The sequence below is a fragment of the Aquarana catesbeiana genome, linkage group LG02 (assembly GCF_042186555.1).
Source record: "Aquarana catesbeiana isolate 2022-GZ linkage group LG02, ASM4218655v1, whole genome shotgun sequence".
Lineage (NCBI taxonomy): Eukaryota > Metazoa > Chordata > Amphibia > Anura > Ranidae > Aquarana > Aquarana catesbeiana.
Genome location: NC_133325.1, coordinates 2,456,034 through 2,470,983, shown reverse-complemented (window position 1 = coordinate 2,470,983; position 14,950 = coordinate 2,456,034). Strand labels below are relative to the sequence as shown.

The 14,950-nt window shown below is 44.2% G+C and overlaps 1 protein-coding gene across 1 annotated transcript in view; it reads left to right on the top strand.

Moving 5' to 3' along the window:
- LOC141130067 (uncharacterized) overlaps positions 1–14,950 on the top strand; it is a 587,573-nt gene that overhangs the window by 87,711 nt on the left and 484,912 nt on the right.

Sequence of the window (14,950 nt, the reverse complement as noted above, 5' to 3'; positions counted from 1 at the left end):
AGTCAAACAACAAGGCGTTTGTAAGTTATGTGCTGAGCACTGGTATTTATGAAAGTCATAACATCTTTTCCAGAAAGTAGCAGAGAGTGACTTTAGTTTGGACTGTGGTCCAGAAGCAACACCATCCACCCTTTGCGATGACTGATATCCTACCAGTGAAATTGCCCACATTATTTTTAGCTATGAACATCAAAGTTATTTTATTGCAGTAGACATAGCAGCATATTATCCTGTTTGGGCTTCACTAATGATGCAAATGCATAAACAAAGAAGGTTTTCTTAGACCTCTCCCTATGTACAGTGCGTGAATACCCATTGCTCTCATAAATCAACTGCAGGACAAGAAAGAATGCTTTTCAATCTTAAAACAGTAGCACTGTCAAAGTATAACATTATCTGTATTCATTTTCTGAACTGCCAGCAATGAAATACAAATGATATCATGATAAAACTGGGAAATCTACTTTCTATGAAGGTATACCAGTGCCTCATTGGCCATTGCCCTGACTAAAGTAGGAAAAATGATTTTGGAAGAACGGGTACATCTCTTTAGCATTTGCAATGATTTGGGATTTGAGGACTTCAGTAGAAGGTATATTTAAATGGATAACTATAAGGACCTTTAAGGTATCATTATGTTGACCAGTTTCAAACAGTATTAGAAAAACAATTTAAGGTTCGTGTCTTTTTACCATTTGGCAAAACTTTATTAATTGTTTGTCTGGGTATACCTAGGTGAAGTTGCTGCATTGTTTTTCCATGACCAAGTGATAATGAAAAAATGCTGTTGTGTAATGCTATAGCAACAGTTCATTGTAAGTAATTAGATTGTAATATTTATAGTGTGGTGCAAGTGGAAGAAAGTCTCTATTTACAAGGTAACTTTAAACTTGACAGTGGAAATGATTTTTAGGTTTACTTTTTAGGGCTTTCTATGGGAGATGTAAAATCTTTGTTTCATAATGTTTTTGTTAGATATTTCAGAGATACAAGTATATGACAACCCCTGGTATTGTAAGGCTTAAAGAAGCAGGCAAACAATAACTCAAGTCAACACAAAATATCTTTGAACTAGTTACAAGTTACTTAGACAGGTAACTTACGGTAATTATTAACGACACACTCAGATGGCATATATGAAAGTTAACATTATGTGGAGAGAAACTTAAAAAAGAAAATAGGAATAGGGATACATCCATAATCTGAAAGTAATGCCCTGTACACATGGTTGGACATTGATCGGACATTCCGACAACAAAATCCATGGATTTTTTCCAACGGATGTTGCCTCAAACTTGTCTTGCATACACACGGTCACACAAAGTTGTCGGAAAATCCGATTGTTCTGAACGCGGTGACGTAAAAAACCCGTACTTCAGTACTATAAACGAGGCAGTAGCCAATAGCTTTTGTTTCTTAATTTATTCTGAGCATGCGTGGCACTTTGTGCGTGAGCTTGTGTACACACGATTGGAATTTCTGACAACGGATTTTGTTGTCGGAAAATTTTATATCCTGCTCTCAAACTTTGTGTGTCGGAAATTCCTATGGAAAATGTGTGATGGAGCCCACACACGGTCGGAATTTCCAACAACAAGGTCCTATCACACATTTTCCATCGGAAAATCCTATCGTGTGTACGGGGCAATAGACTGTAAACCTGTCCAGAATTTCAGTGCATTGGGGAATAGATGTCTTCCCAGGGAGATGTCAGCTGAGAAAAGAGAAGGTGGGTGGTGTTAGGTCCAGAAGATGGTAAATCTTAAATGGTGAAAAAAAGGCAGTGCCAGACATCACAGTCGGGAGAGATGAAAGGGAGGGATGGTGAATAGAGGGACGAGAGAGAAGAAGGAGGAAAAAAAATAAAAGTAAATGAGGGGGTGGTATGCGCAGCATGCACATGTAAAGCCGGACTGGGTTTAACATCAACAATCATTATCTAACAAAGTCAGGAGTCAAAAGAACAGGCGTCATCGGACCTGGTATTGAAGAGATATCTGAGGTTAACAAAGCGAGAGCCACCTAGTCAGACATGGTAAGTCACCCTTTTCTGTGGCTGGCGCTACATTGCTTATGCTCGCTTTGTTACCCTAAGCTATCTCTTCAATACCAGGTCCGATGACGCCTGTTCTTTTGACTCCTGACTTTCCCACAAGCACCTAACCTGATTTTCTTTCCCACTTTCCCACTCCTCAGAGCAGGTGTCTTTTTTGACAATAAGCAATGTAGCGCCGGCCACAGAAAAGGGTGACTTACCATGTCTGACTAGGTGGCTCTGCAAGCAAATCAAGGGAGCATATCTAGAAGTATTTGAGAAAAGGACTGTTCTAGTGTAATCCAGTCTTTAGTTGTAGAGCATATGTGCCAGTTTATACGCCTAACTGACAGGCTTTAAAGTAACGTTTCATGTTGGGAAGTTCTATACCCCCTTTTCAATTGTGAAGAGAAAGGCGTGACACACTTACTCTCTGGGTTCTGGTTTTCCACAAGAAGGAGTTGAAAGTTTTGCATAGTGCAACAAAGAATGCATTCGTTATGTAAATAGGAACTGCTTGCAGTATGTATAAGAACCCAGGCAGTACATTCATCTTTATTATTGCTCTTTTCTCAAACCATGAGAAGTGTGGCTTGTCCCATTGTTTCATGTCTTGCTGTAATGTTTAAATAAGTAAGGTTAAATAGTTATAAGCATATAAGTCCTTGAGGATAGAAGGGAGTTGTATACCCAAATAAGCAATCACATCAAGTTTCCAAGTAAACGGAAAGTTGTTTTGCCACTGTAGCATCAACTCCTGAGATAGGGTAATATGAAGAGAGTGGTATTTTGCGCTTGAAATTTTGCCAAATGTCTTAATTTCTTGGGGGAGATTAGGAAGAGTGATGAGAGGTTTGGTGAGGAATAGGAATATATCGTCGGCATAAGTGGCTGTTTTGTATTCCTGTCCAGAGATTTCCATTCCTTTGATGTTGCTATTTGCACAAATGCAGCGAAGCAATGATTCTAATATAAGGACAAACAGGATTGGGGAAAGGGGTAGCCCTGCCTGGTACCATTACTAATGGAGAAGGCCTTTGACAGGTGGCCATTGACCTATACTCTGACCTGTTGTGTTGTATACTGAGCTAGTGTTCTTCAACTCACATTTGCACCCAGGCCAAAAAAGGTGAGAATCGCCACCATAAAGTCCCAAGCCACTCTGTCAAACACCTTCTCAGAGTCTGTAGACAGGAAGAAGCCTTGTTTAGCATTGCAGGATAGTCAGTAATGAGCATTCCAAGGACTTAATTGCATTAACGCGAGCTTCCCTGCCAGAGACAAAGCCCACTTGATGCAATGAAACCAGGGAGGGCAGTAAAGGAAGCAATCAGTTTTCTGAAATGTTTGCATATAATTTTAAGTCTACATTGAGTCATATGGGTCTGTAATTTGTTAATGGGGATGGGTCATTTTTTCGTGGATAGTCGTAATATGGGCTTCTAAAAGTTGAGGCAATGGGAGTTGTTAAGAGACCTAAAATTTTATTGCCTTTATGTAATTTTCTTTTTACTGTTTGTTTTATTTTGGATAATTTTTCCATTGGATGAATTTAAAGGGATTGTAAACCCTCAAGGTTTTTCACCTTAATGCATTCTATGCATTAAGATGAAAAACCTTCTGTAGTGCAGCAGCCCCCCAGAGCCCCCCTTTTACTTACCTGAATCCCATCTTTCCAGCAACGAGAACAAGCCCAGCAGCTTCAGCCGCTGTCTTAAGTCCTCATTAGACAGATTGATAGCAGCGGGAGCCATTGGCTCCCGCTGCTGTCAATCAAGTCCAGTGACACGGGAGCCGGGGGTGGGTCCGAGTCCTGCTGTCTGTGTCAATCGACACAGCAACAGGACTCGGGAGCACATCTGCACGAGTGCCCCCTTAGAAAGTGGGTCTTCAAGGTGGCACTCGATGCAGGGAGGAGCGCCACAGGGTGACCCCAGAAGAGGAGGATCTGGCCCACTCTGTGCAAAACCCTTGCACAGAGGAGGTAAGTATACCATGTTTGTTATTTAAAAAAAAAAAGGAGCTTTACAACCGCTTTAAGGTGGCCCAGCTTTTGCTGCGCTTTGTGTCACTGGCAGTGAGATCTCTCCCACCTCATTCCTACTGTGAGCTGAATTTCCTAGTTCTCTTTTTTTTTTACAGTCCATTCACCCGATATTTCTATGGAGAATCCAGTGGGCAGCTGGTTCCCTTGTCATAATCTGGTCCAAAATACTGTCAAGTTACTGTCAGTGGCATAGTACTAAGTTATTCTTAGTTCCAGTAGTCACTATTGAGGTATATTAGGTACCTACCATATTACAGACATCATGAAGAAAACGGTGCCATACATTGCTTTGCTCAACTAAATTAAGCAACATTATTGCAATCCAGAATGATGTATAAAGTGCTATTGAATGATATATAAATCCAAGTTGAGTACCGATTAATTCTTAATGACAATCATTCTTTGCAAGGATTCATGTTCTAAAGCTGCCTAACAGAATAACCCTTTAATGATGCCTAGTTTCCCAGCCCAAATTTACCAGTGTCAGCATGTGTTGGTTAACGTAACAATAACTTTTTGACAAATTTGCATACCTAAATCATTTTTATACATATTTTTCAAGATATAATTTTTTTATTTATTTGGTAAACCATTTTATCATAAAATATACTGTCCTGATTCTATTATAGCCTAACTAAGGTGCTAAAGTGATCATTTTTTTTTTTTTTTTTTTACATTTTTCAATTTTTTTTATGTATTTTTATTTTAATAATGAAACTGCATTTAACAAATAAACTATCAAAAATGAGGCACTGCAGATTGCAGATTTAGACTGCAGCCTCAATATGACAGTGTTAATCTACAGGCTGAAGGCTTTCATCCTTGTCAATGGAGCCTCCAGCCTGCATGTATTCAATATGTCAGAGCTGATGTCGTAATCACTTAATAGGGAACCTTTCTAACTGGTTCACAGTTGGGAATCCTGGTTGTTATTAACAGTCTGGATTGAGAACCAGCAGCCATGAAAAGTGTTGGCTGCTGGTTCTCAGTGGGAAGAATATAAACTAGTTTTTCCTCAGCATAGCATAGGACAAAGTTCAAGGTAACGGTATTATTATTATTATTTTGTGTGTGTGTGTGTGTGTGTGTGTGTCATTTGTATTGTTTTGTATCTGCTTCTGATAAAAATAATCTTCCTGCACTTGCTCCTTCACAGCCACTGGATGCTGCCCTAGGTGACTGTCTTCTGGTGCTGTCGAGGTTAACAGAAGTTACTGTTACTGCCAATAGTTCCACCAGTTGCCTGCCTCTTGCTGCCCTCTCCACCATTTATAGAATTCCTCTTACTGCTGTCATAAAATGTATTGAATTGTGTGAATGGAGGAGTTAAAGTGCTTGTAAACCCTTACAATCCACTTTTTGATACAGGTAAGCCTATAATAAGGCTTACCTGTAGATACCCCGGATATCACCTAAACCTGCACGGTTTAGGAGATATCCTCTGAATCTGCATGTGCCAACATCACCAGCACATGCACACTGAAGCAATGGCACATACGTGCCATTTGCTTCAGTGAGTGTGCCGTTACTGGTGGCTCCCGTGCGCATGCGCGGAGAGTGACATCATCGCGGCTCCGGCCAATCTCAGCGCCGCAGCCGCGATACACGGAAGTAACTCCGTGGAGAAATGTCCCTGGCCAGTGCTGTGTATGGGCACCTCAGCGAGGGCTTCGATCTCTGGTGAGTATTAAATAATGAGCTAGTATGCTATGCATACTAGCTCATTATGCCTTTGTCTTGCAGGTCTTTTTTTTTATGTGGGTTTACAACCACTTTAAATTACAGCATCTGCCCATTCACAGAAAGCAATGCATAGTATGATAATAGTAAGACCAGTTTTATGAAGGAGAAGGCAGAAGGGGGTGGGTGGCTGGCGCAACTATTGTGAGTAGCAGCAGTTTCTGTTAAAGGAGAAGAAGAGCCAAAGCTCCTGTGATCCATTTTCAGCTGGCAACGGGCTGCTGTTGGATGACGTCACACAGACAGACATTCCAGGCTCTGGAGAGATTCCAACTTTAATGTCGAGATCCACTCAGGTGCATGAACTGGCAGCTGACTCAACCTCTCAGTGAGAGCCTGAGCAAGCTGCTCCAGCCCCCTGCACAGCCTTGCGACAAAAGACCTCTTTTCATTGGTTTTCATTGAGCTGGCGGGGGGACAGATACAGCATTGTACTGATGCTGCATCCACTTAGGTGAGTATAAGTGTTTTTTGTTTTTTTTTAAAGCCCGCACTTCTCTTTTAACAATCACAGTACCGGAAGACAGCTACTCACATTTTTTTCAGAAGCAGCCACCTGCAGATAATGTTATACACACCAATACAAATGACTAGAAAAAAACTAAAATAATTATATATATATATATAATATACAGATTGCAGGCGGGAAGAGATAAAACATGTTACTAATATCCAAATGCTCCAAATTTAAAAGAATAATATTTTGTTGCCCCAATGTGATCTTTCATGATTGGACCATTGAAGGGAACACAGCTTTTTCTAATCCCGGCACATACTTTGCTAAGTTTACAGTCGCAAATCCTTTAGTAAATCAACCCTAATGTGTCCGGCATTGTATGAGGTACAGAGCAAAAATATTGAATGCATAATGGGCCAATCCAGTAAATGATGTAACACTAATTATTTAATGTGAATTGAGTGTTTAAGGTTAGAAAGACTAAATGTATTTCCAGGATCTAATGGATATGCCGTCTTTTCATTCGTGCACGCTATGTTTTACACTGATTCAGATAGTTTCATGGGCAGCATTCCAGGTCATTCAGATTAATATTTGAAAGAGCTCGTCTCATATCCTTCAAAGTTCCTCTACCAGAATAATTCAGCGATGTGATTGTCATTTTAAACATAGCTTCATAAATATGATGGTGTTAATAACCATACACCATATACTGTATATAATTTGCATTTAGCAGCGTTTCAGATTTAAGGCTGCTTTCAGGACAAGCAGCTGGATGCAAAGTTGAAATCTGTGTAGTATTCGAGAATTGTTTACCTGACAAAGGTTTTGTTATGTTGCACAACTGGTACCCCTTGCATATTAGCATTAACATAATAGTTTTGTTGTAGGCATCTAAGGTGTTTGTCATATTGTTGGGTTAGGAATGTTCTAAGTTGTTCTCTAAGAGAATTTAGTTTTGTCGATAAGTGTTGTTGATGGGGAGGTTTTATTTTGAGTTTCCATAAGATGTATATCTGCGAGAGCTTTGTTTAGCTGCTGAGTCTGCCTCTTCTTTTCTCTAGCTCCCAATTGGATTAGGATGCCTCTCATAAAGGCTTTATGAGCATTCCATACAGTAAATGGATCGCTCACTGAATCTTTATTTTCAGAGAAGAAATTTTGTATATGTTGGGAGATTGTTTTGTGATAGTTATTTTCTTGGAAAAGTCTGGTATTACAGCGCCAGATGGGTGGTGAGGAGGAGACTCCCTTCTCTACAATAGACATGGATATGGCAGCGTGGTCCTACCATGCACTTCTTCATATATATGTTTCCATGACACTGACTATTATATAACCTCCTTTTTTTCTCTGTATATAATATGTTACCTTGTAGTTCCCCTCCCACCCACAGGTGGCGCTGTGCTTTCTTGTGACAGACGCTGGGACCTGTTATCTCACAGCACTGCCATATAAAAGCACATTGCAGACACCTCCCTATTAGGCCTATTGAAGGAGCAGTGGCTCTGAGCGCATAGCCTTCTCTCAACCTCCCTGCCAGCCCTCCTCCCTGGACGATCCCTCCCCTGGATACTGAACCCGGAAGCAGACGGACAACCTGTGACGTCACGTATGCTCCACATGCGCTCCACGCCGGCCCCTAGTCTCTTCCTGATGGCCACAGAAGGAGCTCCCTTTACAAATTCACACTACCTACAAATAGAGAGCAACTGAGCCTGTGCAAAGCAAGGAAAGTCAAAACGCTCTACACTACTGGAGTTTCTTTCTTTCCCCTTGGATATCTGGGAGTGATTTTTCCTGATTGGGTTGCTGTCTGGAGGCTTATGGAGACCGTTTGCTGACACACATTTACCACCCTGGAAGAGATCCATTCGCTGTGAAGACAACACCACGAGTTGATGCTATTATGCCTCTGATCAGAGGCTGTCTGGTGAGCCTTTAATCTATACAAGGTGACGGGCGAACATCACGGTGACAGTCACAAATTTATCTCCACAACAAAGTCACTTCAATCAACCTTTTATGTTTCTGTATTTTGAACTTTACTAAGATATGTGGTTGTGGTGGTATTAACCACACGTATCCCTATGGTGAAGCACTTCTTTTATATAGTTGTATATATTTGTGCTTGACTTATTTCCAATGTTTATGGTTCACATATAATAACTATTCATTTATTCATTAGCACCATTTTTTGGGTTTTGCATATATCCAGCGCTGCACTTCTTTCTGTATTTATCTAGTAGTGCCCTTTATCAAGGTTATAGTGCTTAGCTGCAGGATATTCCTTCACAGGTTGTTTTATTCACTTAGAAATTGTTTACACACCTAGCGCAAATTTTTTCTTTTATAAACACAGAAGGAGCTCCCGGCTGGTAATCCACCTTCTACAGCCCAGAATCCCTGCAGAGTCACCACCACAGGATCAGAGGGAACACCGAGGACCACATACCTATACAGATGAGCCTTTTATAGGTTTTTATCTTGTAAGTGGGTTTTTACCTGGTGTCATTAAACATCATTTGTTAATACTACACTCAGGTGGCGCTTCCTTCTCTACCCCTCTCTCAGCTCTCTCCAGAACTGGTGTCAGATATCATTATTGTATGTGCAGTTCTACATAATATTGCTCTTGTAAACAATGTAGACTTGCACATCAGTATTGATCTGCTACCAGAAATACCGGCACTCCCGGCTGCCTCAGAGGATTCCTCAGACCTAGGGAATCATGTACCTCAAAATCTTATTCGGACCTATTTCAGGGTAATTATTATTTTTTTTAATTATCCATACCTTTTGTTGTGAGCGACAACATTTTTTAACCTTAAATCAACATTATGTATTCCAGAGTCTACAAAGCAGGACGACTAATTAGGCTAACATTTCTAATCCTATCCTTGTCAAGTGTAGTTCCATCATTGTATATGTAAGTTACATTTTCACAATTGTTATCTTTTTGGTAACGTAATGTTCATATCTGTAATGGAGAAGTAGGACCAAAGCACTGCTCTAGTGGGTCCCAGGAGTGGATTTCCTTCTGCTGTCCTATCACCCGTTTTCAGCCAACGTCGTCATCTTCATGTCGGGATCCACCATTACATTTCCCCATAATAAATCATGTAAACTCGGATGATTTTTTACAAATCCATACATTCATAATTCATTCATTTTTAAGTCCATATAAAAAGTTGATATCAATCTAACAGACTGTGTAACCCTACAATGTCCATCCACAAATGTAAGCCTGCCCAAGGGGATTAGAAGCAAAATCCAGCAGGAGCTCCAGAGTATGTTAGAGAAGAGCCTCTAAGTGTAGCAAGATGCCTGCATTTGAAGGTACAACATTTAACAACTCTCATTGTTGATGATGAGACACTTGTTAGTATGAAGACATCCGGGGTAAAGCTGTCCACATGGTACGTCCTGCTCACCGCCGACTCTCACCGCTGTCAGTCTGCAATCGTTACCAGGAAGACTACCCTGCATTAGAGCAATTTGAAAGCCAGGAACACATCTATAAAGGGATGAAGACGATGGCGGTGAGGAGGACAATCTATGTAGACAGCTTTACCCAGAATGCTTGGATACTTAGAGGAGCCTGTTTTAATTAGCAACCATGTGACTTACTAAATGTTGTACCTTCATGAAATGTAACCATATTGCTACACTTAGAGGCGCCTCTGTTAATGTTCTGTTTTATGCTCTGTTGTGACATGACGCTACTTGTATATCAAGACATTTCTTGTATATCAAGTCAAATTTTTTTTTTATTTTCATTGTCTTGCAAAACACTGACAAACCATGTTATTTTACAACCAAGGTTTTGCTTTTGTGTAAAATAAATGTTTATTTGAACACACAATGTATCGGTGCCAAGCTAAAAAGTAGCGTTATTCCTTTGCTTTACAGAGTTGTTGGCATGGTCTGGACATGGTCGAGTACGGACGTGTGGCTTCTGAGCTCCCGGCTTTCTTCAATACTACTTTATTTAACTCTCTGAGGGCATGCTCTCACCAAAGAGGCGCGGTGGAAAGTCAACATCCAGGACAACCAAACTCTGTAAAAATGAAGGAGAAGAGGCGTGGAGGAATGGAGTAGGATGTGGATTGTGAGCGCTCCGCTTGAAGACTCTCCTTTAAGCCTCGTACACATGATCTGACTTCCACAGCAATTTTACCTGGATTTTGATCCGAATCGGTGAACACGGTCGGATTATCCGACAAAACTTGTCCATCAGACAATTATGGCCATAACGCCAATCGCTGAACGAGGGAATATACTTACCTGCTGAAGTGACTCCAACCACTGCATATGCTTTCCCCTTCTGCTGCATATTTAGGACGTTCCCGATGTCTCCGTTCTCCCCGTGGTTGAAGTGCCCATAACAGATCCCAAGGAGAGACGATTCCCATTACAAAACCCTTTTCTTGCTGCAAGCGGAAGGGATCTCTGTTGTATTTACCAATACAAGATGGTCCTGCTATAGGCTCCTCCTTCACTGGAGATTGAAGTGTAAATGAAAAGATAAGAAGATATTAGACACTTCATACATTCAAACAGATCAGTAATTACACATCACATTTTTTTATATTTTTGAAGATATATATATTCTCTAATTACCACGTATATTTTCACAGTCTTGATCATCGATCGTATACGCCACAACAAATTTTCTAGAAACATGTCCCCTGCTGGTGCTCCAGGCCCCTACTCTTTATCGAGTGGCCCTTCACTGGGGCGACCCATGTGTGCTCACTCCTGAGCCACCCAGTCTGCGTCTATTGACAAAGACCAGGCAACTCGGCCACGCCCCCCCAGTCTGCGTCTATTGACAAAGACCAGGCGACTCGGCCACACACCCCCAGTCTGCATCTATTGACAAAGACCAGGCAACTCGGCCACGCCCCCCCAGTCTGCGTCTATTGACAAAGACCAGGCGACTCAGCCACGCCCCCCATTCTGCGTCTACTGACAAAGGCTAGGCGACTCAGCCACGCCCACCCATTCTGCGTCTATTGACAAAGACCAGGCAACTCGGCCACGCCCACCCAGTCTGCGTCTATTGACAAAGACCAGGCGACTCAGCCACGCCCCCCCAGTCTGAGGCTATTGACAAAGACCAGGCGACTCAGCAACGCCCCCCATTCTGCGTCTACTGACAAAGACCAGGTGACTCAGCCACGCCCCCCCAGTCTGCATCTATTGACAAAGACCAGGCGACTCAGCCACGCCCCCCAGTCTGCGTCTACTGACAATGACCAGGCGACTCAGCCACGCCCACCCATTCTGCATCTATTGACAAAGACCAGGCAACTCGGCCACGCCCACCCAGTCTGCGTCTATTGACAAAGACCAGGCGACTCAGCCACGCCCCCCAGTCTGCTCTATTGACAAAGACCAGGCGACTCAGCCACGCACCCCAGCCTGCGTCTATTGACAAAGACCAGGTGATTCAGCCACGCCCCCAAGTCTGAGTCTATTGACAAAGACCAGGTGACTCAACCACGCCCCCCCAGTCTGCATCTATTGACAAAGACCAGGCGACTCGGCCCCGCCCCCAGTCTGTGTCTATTGACAAAGACCAGGTGACTCAGCCATGCCCACCCATTCTGCGTCTATTGACAAAGAACAGGCGACTCAGCCATGCCCCCCCAGTCTGCATCTATTGACAAAGACCAGGCGACTCAGCCACGCCCCCCCAGTCTGCATCTATTGAAAAAGACCAGGCGACTCGGCCATGCCCCCCCAGTCTGCGTCTATTGACAAAGACCAGGCGACTCAGCCACTCCCACCCATTCTGCGTCTATTGACAATGACCAGGCAACTCGGCCACGCCCACCCAGTCTGCGTCTATTGACAAAGACCAGGCGACTCAACCATGCCCCCCCAGTCTGCATCTATTGACAAAGACCAGGCGACTCAGCCACGCCCCCCCAGTCTAAGTCTATTGACAAAGACCAGGTGACTCAGCCACGCCCCCCCAGTCTGCATCTATTGACAAAGACCAGGTGACTCGGCCATGCCCCCCCAGTCTGCGTCTACTGACAAAGACCAGGCGACTTAGCCACGCCCACCCATTCTGCGTCTGTTGACAAAGACCAGGCAACTCGGCCATGCCCACCCAGTCTGCGTCTATTGACAAAGACCAAGCGACTCAGCCACGCCCCCCAGTCCGCTCTATTGACAAAGACCAGGCGACTCAGCCACGCCCCCCAGTCTGCATCTATTGACAAAGACCAGGCGACTCAGCCACGCCCCCCCAGTCTGAGGCTATTGAAAAAGACCAGGTGACTCAGCAACGCCCCCCATTCTGCGTCTACTGACAAAGACCAGGTGACTCAGCCACGCCCCCCCAGTCTGCATCTATTGACAAAGACCTAGCGACTCGGCCACGCCCCCCCAGTCTGCGTCTACTGACAAAGACCAGGCGACTCAGCCACGCCCACCCATTCTGTATCTATTGACAAAGACCAGGCAACTCGGCCACGCCCACCCAGTCTGCGTCTATTGACAAAGACCAGGCGACTCAGCCACGCCCCCCAGTCTGCTCTATTGACAAAGACCAGGCGACTCAGCCAAGCCCCCCAGCCTGCGTCTATTGACAAAGACCAGGTGACTCAGCCACGCCCCCAAGTCTGAGTCTATTGACAAAGACCAGGCGACTCAACCACGCCCCCCCAGTCTGCATCTATTGACAAAGACCAGGCGACTCGGCCCCGCCCCCAGTCTGTGTCTATTGACAAAGACCAGGTGACTCAGCCACGCCCACCCATTCTGCGTCTATTGACAAAGAACAGGCGACTCAGCCACGCCCCCCCGTCTGCATCTATTGACAAAGACCAGGCGACTCAGCCACGCCCCCCCCAGTCTGCATCTATTGAAAAAGACCAGGCGACTCGGCCACGCCCCCCCCCAGTCTGCGTCTATTGACAAAGACCAGGCGACTCAGCCACGCCCACCCATTATGCGTCTTTTGACAAAGACCAGGCAACTCGGCCACGCCCACCCAGTCTGCGTCTATTGACAAAGACCAGACGACTCAGCCACACCCCCCCAGTCTGCTCTATTGACAAAGACCAGGCGACTCAACCACGCCCCCCCAGTCTGCATCTATTGACAAAGACCAGGCGACTCGGCCCCGCCCCCCAGTCTGCGTCTATTGACAAAGACCAGGTGACTCAGCCACGCCCACCCATTCTGCGTCTATTGACAAAGAACAGGCGACTCAGCTACGCCCCCCCAGTCTGCATCTATTGACAAAGACCAGGCGACTCAGCCACGCCCCCCCCAGTCTGCATCTATTGAAAAAGACCAGGAGACTCGGCCACGCCCCCCCGTCTGCATCTATTGACAAAGACCAGGCGACTCAGCCACGCCCACCCATTCTGCATCTATTGACAAAGACCAGGCGACTTAACCACGCCCACCCATTCTGCGTCTATTAACAAAGACCAGGCGACTCAGCCACGCCCACCCATTCTACGTCTATTGACAAAGACCAGGCGACTCAGCCACACCCCCCACTCCCTCATCACAGCTTGCGACAATTCACACAATGAGGAAGCAGACAGTGGAGAGAGTCGCTGCTCTGGTGCACATCGCTGGATCACATCTGGATCAGGAAAAAATAAAGGGGGGTTTATGTGAAAAAATATTACAGTAAAAATTGGAGAAATTTCATTTGGTTACAGCGTTGCATGTATTCACAATTGTCAATGAATGACTTCTGTGCCCCTTTTACCCCCCATTTTTTTACCAGGCCATTTTTATAAAATCAAAATAGGTGTATATTGATTGCTTAGATTAAAAGATATGCATCTACAAACAAGATTTAAGGACCTTGAATTTTTGGCATATTGTTTACTAGTAATGGCGGTGATATTGATTGGACCCCTGGGCAAAAAAAATTCTCCCCCCCATGCAGTTCCGCTCTCCACCTGCTTTGAGGCAAATAATAAATAGCAGCTAGACTCAAAATCTGTTTACTGAATCAGATCAGGCAGCGATTGTGATTGGTTGCCAGAGGTTACAGTGTATCATTACCGCTCACTGATTGGTTGCTAGAGGTTACAGCACATGATTTATGCTTGATTGGTTGCTAGAGATTACTGTAAATTAATACTGCTCACTGATTGGTTGCTGGAGGTTACTGCACACCATTACTGCTCACTGATTGGCTGCTAGAGGTTACAGCCCATCATCTCCTCACTGCCTGCACACCATGGACTGAGGAGGTGAGGGGACTCATTAATAGACAGAAAACACTTAGGGATCCTAGGACTCCTGGGATCAGTGGCAGTGCTGGGGGGAGGGGTGAGTGTGATCAATTTCCAGCATGCCCCTTTATCTCCCCAGTGGCAGCATTCCGTATAGGTGATGGTGGATATGACCTCAGGGGGGCATGATATACATATAAATACTGACTCTATTTACATATGAATGCTGCCGGTCCGCCGCTATTTACATATGAATACCGTCGTTATTTACACATCAATGCCGGTATTTACATGTAAACACAGAGTCTGCAGGTGAGTCCTCTGTACACAACAATAGGCCAGAGCTGGGCAGCATTAGTAACAGAACTTCACACTGAGATATCAGGACACAGCACTGGACTAAAACCTCAAGGGACGAGGGAATTTAAACTGGGATAGTTGACAAGTATGGG